The sequence below is a fragment of the Lathyrus oleraceus genome, chromosome 6, assembly GCF_024323335.1.
Source record: "Lathyrus oleraceus cultivar Zhongwan6 chromosome 6, CAAS_Psat_ZW6_1.0, whole genome shotgun sequence".
NCBI lineage: Eukaryota > Viridiplantae > Streptophyta > Magnoliopsida > Fabales > Fabaceae > Lathyrus > Lathyrus oleraceus.
The window spans coordinates 370,101,861-370,108,580 of NC_066584.1; the positions used below are offsets into that span (position 1 = coordinate 370,101,861).

Sequence of the window (6,720 nt, forward strand, 5' to 3'; positions counted from 1 at the left end):
TGAGTGATGAATAGGCCCCATTTGAACCTATTGGAAGTAACTCAAGTCTTTCCCTTGTGTTGACTGATCACCCGGATAGAACCCACAAAGTGTCTTGGATGATATTCAAGCTTCTTGGATCTGATCCTGATTGACATGATGAAATGCAATATGAAATGTCAAATGCCCTAAAAATGAATGCATGAATTAGGAGGGCAAATTTTGGGGTGTTACATACAGCTACTAAGATATACCTGTTTCCTAAGGATGGTGGAAAAGGTCCCATGAAATCTATACCCCATACGTCAAAGAGTTCTACTTCCTGAATGTTTCTTAGAGGCATTTCATCACGCCTTGAAATGTTTCCAGTGCGTTGGCATCTACCACATTTGACAATGCAAGTATAGACATCACCCCACATGGTAGGCCAGAATAGGCCAGCTTGAAGAATCTTGGCGTATGTCTTAGATGTGCTCGCATGTCCACCATAAGGTGCAGAATGACAATGCTCGATAATATTATTTACCTCTTCTTCTGGAATGCAACGGCGAAAAATGCCATCTTTACCCCTTTTGAAAAGGAGCGGTTTGTCCCAATAGAAGTTTCTCACATCGTGGAAGAATTTCTTCTTGCGGTGGTAGTCAAGATCAGGGGGTACTATATCAGCAGCTAGGTAATTAACGAAATCTGCATACTAGGGTACGTTACTTATTGCTAAGGAATTTTGGGAATGCTCATAAGGATCTAGGTTATTATCTTCAATGGTTTCTACTCTAGCGATCAGTCTATCATAGGCGAAATCATCATTTATGGGTACTAGTTATGGTTTTAGATGTTCTAACCTAGAAAGGTGATCGGCTACTACATTTTCAGTGCCTTTTTTTATCTCTTATGTCTAAATCAAACTCTTGTAGTAATAGAATCCATCAGAGTAATCTGGGCTTGGCATCTTTTTTACTTAATAGGTAACGAATGGCAGCATGATCAGTGTAAACTATAATTTTTGCTCCTACTAGATAAGATCTAAATTTTTATATAGCGAAAACTACAGCGAGTAATTCTTTTTCAGTTGTTGCGTAGTTAAGTTGGGCAGTATCTAAGGTTCTACTGGCATAATAAATGGCTTGTAATTTTTTATCTTTCCTTTGTCCTAGAACGGCTCCAACTGCGTAATCACTAGCATCGCACATTATCTCAAAAGGTTCCGACCAATCAGGTGGTTTCATAATGGGTGTCGATACTAATGCTTGTTTTAAAAGATTAAATGCGTCATTACATTTTTCATCGAAAATGAATTCAGCATCTTTCATTAAAAGTCCGGTTAAAGGTTTAGTTATTTTGGAGAAGTCCTTAATGAAACGCCGGTAGAATCCAGCGTGTCCAAGGAAGCTTCGGACTTCTCTGATGGTTTTTGGGGGTTTTAGGTTTTCTATAACTTCTATTTTAGCTTTATCTACCTCTATACCTTTTTCAGAAACTATATGTCCTAAAATTATTCCTTCGGTCACCATGAAATGACATTTTTCCTAGTTTAGCACGAGGTTTACCTCCACGCATCTCTCCAGGATTTTCTCAAGTTTAGCAAGACAATTGTGGAAATCAAATCCGCAAACCGAGAAATCATCCATAAACACTTCCATGATACCATCTAGGTAATCTGCAAAGATTGACATCATGCAGCGTTGGAAAGTAGTTGGGGCATTACAGAGGCCAAACGACATTCGTCTGTAGGCAAAAGTTCCATAAGGGCATGTAAAGGTAGTTTTTTCTTGATCTTCGAGGTGGATAGGTATTTGGAAGAATCCAGAGTATCCATCTAGATAGCAGAAGTAAGAGTGTCTGGCTAGACGCTCCAACATCTGTTCTATAAATGGTAAAGGGAAATGATCCTTCCTAGTTGATTTATTTAATTTTCTATAATCTATACATATCCGCCATCCTCCTTCTAAACGTTTTGCTACGTGTTTGCCTTTATCGTTTTGCACGACTGTGATGCCTCCCTTTTTAGGTACTACATGCACAGGGCTCACCCACTTACTATCCGAGATCTGGTAGATGATACCTGCCTCAAGTAACTTAAGAACTTCCTTTTTAACAACATCACTCATTATAGGGTTTATTCTTCTCTGATATTCCCTAGAGGGTTTTGAATCTTCTTCGAGCGAAATCCGATGCATGCATACAGATGGGCTTATACCTTTCAGGTCAGAGATATTATATCCTAAGGCTGAGGGATATCTTCGTAAAACGTCTAAAAGTTGGTTCGTCTCCTCTTGGCTCAAGGTAGCACTAACTATAACTGGACGATTCATCTTTTCATCGAGGAACTCGTATCTCAGGTTCTTAAGCAGTTCCTTAAGTTCTAAGGTTGGTTTCTTAGGGCATGGCATATAATCTGGGGTAAGGGATAAACATTCGTAAAGGTTATCATCGATGTAGGGTTTCTTAAAGTCATCATCTTCCCTTATGAGAGTTGATGGTAACTCAATTGTTTTTATAATTTCTTTTTGTTCTAATTCTCTAACACATTCATCAATGATGTCTAAGGCATAACACGAGTCTCCCATCACAGGTGCCATAATAAATTTCGAAAGTATAAATTCTATTTTCTCGTCACCTACCTCAAATGTCAACTTTCCTTTCTTGACATCTATTATGGCTGCTGGAGTCGATAAGAATGGTCTACCTAGAAGGATTGGTATATCATTGTCCTCTTTGATGTCCATGACAACAAAATCAGTAGGGATAAATAACTGACCTATCCTAACAGGAACATCTTCTAAAATTCCTATCAGATATTTAATAGATCTATCGGCTAACTGAAGTGACATCTTAGTGGGCTGTAATTCTCCTAAGTTTAACCTCTCACAAACTGCTAAAGGCATTAAGCTCACACTAGCTCCTAAGTCTAGAAAAAGCTTTTTCGATGACATGATTACCCAAAAGGCAAGGAATGGAGAAATTTCCAGGATCTTTATCTTTCTTTGCTAATTTGTCCTCGGAAATAACATTACATTCCAAAGGCTTCGGATCGTCAAGTCTACGTTTGTTGGTAAGGATGTCTTTGAGAAACTTTGCATAAGAAGGTATTTGCGTGATGGCTTCCGTGAAAGGGATTTCTACATGAAGTTTTTCTATAACTTTAATAAATTTTTGATACTATTTATTGATCTGGGTTTGTTTGAGTCTTTGGGGATATGGTATAGGTGGTTTATACGGTGGGGGTGGTACGTAAGTTTTATCTTTAGTTTCTTCTCCTTTTTCTCGACCTTCCTGGTTTTCAGATTCCTCTGGTTCCTTTACTTCGTCCATGGGTTTGGTGGCTCATCATAAGCGTTCCCACTTCGTAGGGTAATGGTATTGGCTTGTCCTCTCGGATTTTGTTGAGGTTGTCCAGGGAATTGTCCTCCAAGATTAGTCTGAGGGGCTTGGTTTAAAGCTACCTGAGAGATCTGGGTTTCAAGCATCTTGGTATGAGTAACTATTTGGTCAACCTTGGTTCCTAACTGAGTAATCAATTCGTTAACATGAATGTTTTGATTCATGAACTCCTTATTTTGTTGGGTTTGAGCGGTGATAAAATTTTCCATAATTTTCTCAAGGCTCGGCTTTGGTGGTACAGGCTGCATAGGTTGATTTGATCTTGGGGCTTGATAACTAGGTCTCGGGGGTGCATTATTTTGGATTGGGTTATTGTTTTTATAGGAGAAGTTCGGGTGATTTCTCCATCCAGGGTTATAGGTATTCGAATATAGGTTCCCTTGGGTGTAGTTCACTTGCTCAGAGTGGGTTTCGTTTAATAGACTGCATTTTGTAGATTGGTGTCCTTTGGTTCCACATATCTCACAATCCGACGAAACTGCGGCTACAGTATTCGGGTTTATGCACATATGCTCGACATTAAGGGCTAATGCGTCCATTTTAGCTTGCATCATGTCTATAGAGCTTAGTTCATGCACTCCTCCTTGGGCTTCCTTTTCTCAATTGTCGCTCGTTCGACTCCCCATGATTGATGGTTTTGAGCCATATCTTCGATGAGGGCACTAGCTTCAGGATAAGGTTTGTTCATCAGAGCACCACCTGCGGCAGCGTCGATGGTCATCTTTGTGTTATAGTGAAGTCCATTATAGAAGGTTTGAATGATTAACCAATTTTCTAAGCCATGATATGGGCATGCTGGTAACAACTCTTTATATCTCTCCCAAGCTTCGAACAGCGATTCTCCTTGGTTTTGGGTAAATCTAGTTATATGGTTTCGAAGAACGGCGGTTTTACTCTTCTAAGGTTATCCCAAGTCGTAATGGAATTGGGTGGAAGGGAATCTAACCATGATAGGGCTTTATCTTTGAGGGAAAAAGGAAATAATCTTAAACGTATTGCCTCAGGAGAAGCTCCATTGGTTTTAAAAATGTCTGCTAATTGAAGAAATATTTTTAAATGTTGGTTTGGGTTCTCAGTAGCGAGACCCGCGAATTGTCTCTGTTGCACTAGTTGCAACAGGGATGGTTTAAGTTCAAAATTATTAGCTGGGATGGTTGGGTTTACTATACTAGAACTAGGTTCTTCATTAGATGGTTGAGCGAAGTCCTTAAGAGGTCTTTGGATTTGATCTTCGGCCATAGCTCTCTTAATTCTATGAAAGAATAAACGTGCGCGAGCGCAACGTTCAGGTTCCGCCAGAGGGTATACTAAGCTTAAACTTCTGGTGCTGCGAGTTCTTCGCATTGACCGGCGGGAAATAGCCTAAGTCTAAACGATATAACAACAGGAAAATGAAATTTGACGAAATTGGTCCCCGGCAACGGCGCCAAAAACTTGATGCGGTGTTTCGCAAGTATACGAACGCGTCAGAGTAATATAAAAGATTGTCGAATCCACAGAGACCAAGTGTCAATCTATCGTTATCTATTGTTATGGTGTTTATCAAAGGCAATCAAAATAAGTGTTTTTAGAGTGTGCAATGAAAAGTAAAGTATTGAAATAAATCTAATTAATAAAGACAGGGTCGAATGTAATTCACATAATCAATTGATAATCCAAGTACTTGCTAGTAGAGCTACTTATGGGCAATGTTTCCTACCTTGAAAAGAACTAATTTAACAGGAACTGTCGCTTTTGCGTATTCAGAACCGAGTTGTACTCCCTAATCAAACCCTCTTATTGTGACTTATAAAAAGGCGCACATTGCGTTAGAGTAGTAAACCTATTTTTAAGAAATATAGTATCTTGACTAAGTTGAAAAGTATTATAACCTGGATTTCTTAACCAAAAGAGGTTCTCACGAACCAGACTCTAAACTTATAACCGCGTCCAAAAATAGTTTTAAAATCTCTTTTCTTCTTAATATTAAAATCTCCTAATGAACTAAACAAAGCGCTTTCACTGTTTTTGAAATAGTTAAAAACAATTAAGTCTAAAAAGACGTTGGACGGCTTTCGATCTTACCCAACGGAATTGAAGTGCGGGTTAAACTTAAGTTGAAAGTTAAAATAGCCCTTAAGTGTTTCTACGAACAATTGTACGGATTATCGGTTCAATTAGGATCCTTACATTCTAACCTTATAAATTTAGTTAGACATGGTAAAGTAAAAGTGCATTAAAATAAATAAAAGTAGTGCGAGTGCGAGAAATAAATAAAAGTAGTGCGAGTGCGAAAATTAAATAATTTAAAGCGAGTGCGAGGAAATAAATAAAGTAAAGCGAGTGCGGGAAATAAATAAAAGTAAAGCGAGTGCGGGAAAATAAATAAAAGTAAAGCGAGTGCGGGAAAATAAATAAAAGTAAAGCGAGTGCGGGAAAATAAATAAAAGTAAAGGGAGTGCGGGAAAATAAATAAAAGTAAAGACAAGTAATAAAAACCTGCTCCAATCGGAGGGTTGAATAAATTGCAATGCGGAAATAAAAATGGCGGCAGGATTAACTTCCTTCCAAAGTGCTCCAAACTCGATTACAGACTCTATCACAGACTTGATTACACAATTGTGGTAACACGCCAATGCGAAGCGATTACCACTTTATAATACTGAATATATGCCTAAGTGAAACAAAGTTGCTCTGAGTTTGCCTCTGCTCTAATTTTGGATGATTGTAAAAGTGAATTCGAGTTTCTATTTATAAGCAAGTAAAAAGATGGAAATGACTTGGATGCCTTTCAACTTGAAAATGGGAGGGAAACTATTTTCCTCTTGTAGCGCCCGCCACCAAGCCATGGCGCCCGCCACAAGGCCAAAGTGAGGCGTCTTAGTGGAGGTAGTGGGGAACGTGGGAGTTGAGGGAAGTTGAGCTTGGACACGTCATGGCAGGGTCTATGGCGCCAGCCATGGGGTAGGCCACAAGAACAAAATTCTGAATTTTAGGGTTTTTGGCTCTTTTTCGCTCCTTTTCTCGATCGGGGCTCCGATTAAAGTAAAAACCTGAAAACAAAGAAAAACATAGCAATAAAACAACAAAATGATAATAAAACAACTAGAATGCATGTGAAATCGGAGTCGAAAATACGGTAAATTTTAGTGTTATCAAAGACCAAGGTGCAAGACCTTGTGAGAAGTGGGATTTTATTTTTCGAGGACGTAGGTCCGAATGTAAAGAAGAACCCATTGCCCGAGCATGGCAAGTCTGTCAATATGGTCCAGGGCTGCCCTGGCAAGTACAAGGTGAAATATGTCAGTCATATCCGACAGTCGCTGGTTGAGATGCATAGATTACTGTGTGACTACAGCCATTATGAGCATGACCATGATA

At 39.0% G+C, this 6,720-nt stretch overlaps 1 non-coding gene across 1 annotated transcript; it reads left to right on the forward strand.

Annotated features, from left to right (window-relative positions):
* Positions 1–4,136: 4,136 nt before the first annotated feature.
* Positions 4,137–4,243, forward strand: LOC127099189 (small nucleolar RNA R71). The gene has a single exon (XR_007793728.1). It is a non-coding gene; the product is annotated as a small nucleolar RNA R71 (small nucleolar RNA).
* Positions 4,244–6,720: the final 2,477 nt, after the last annotated feature.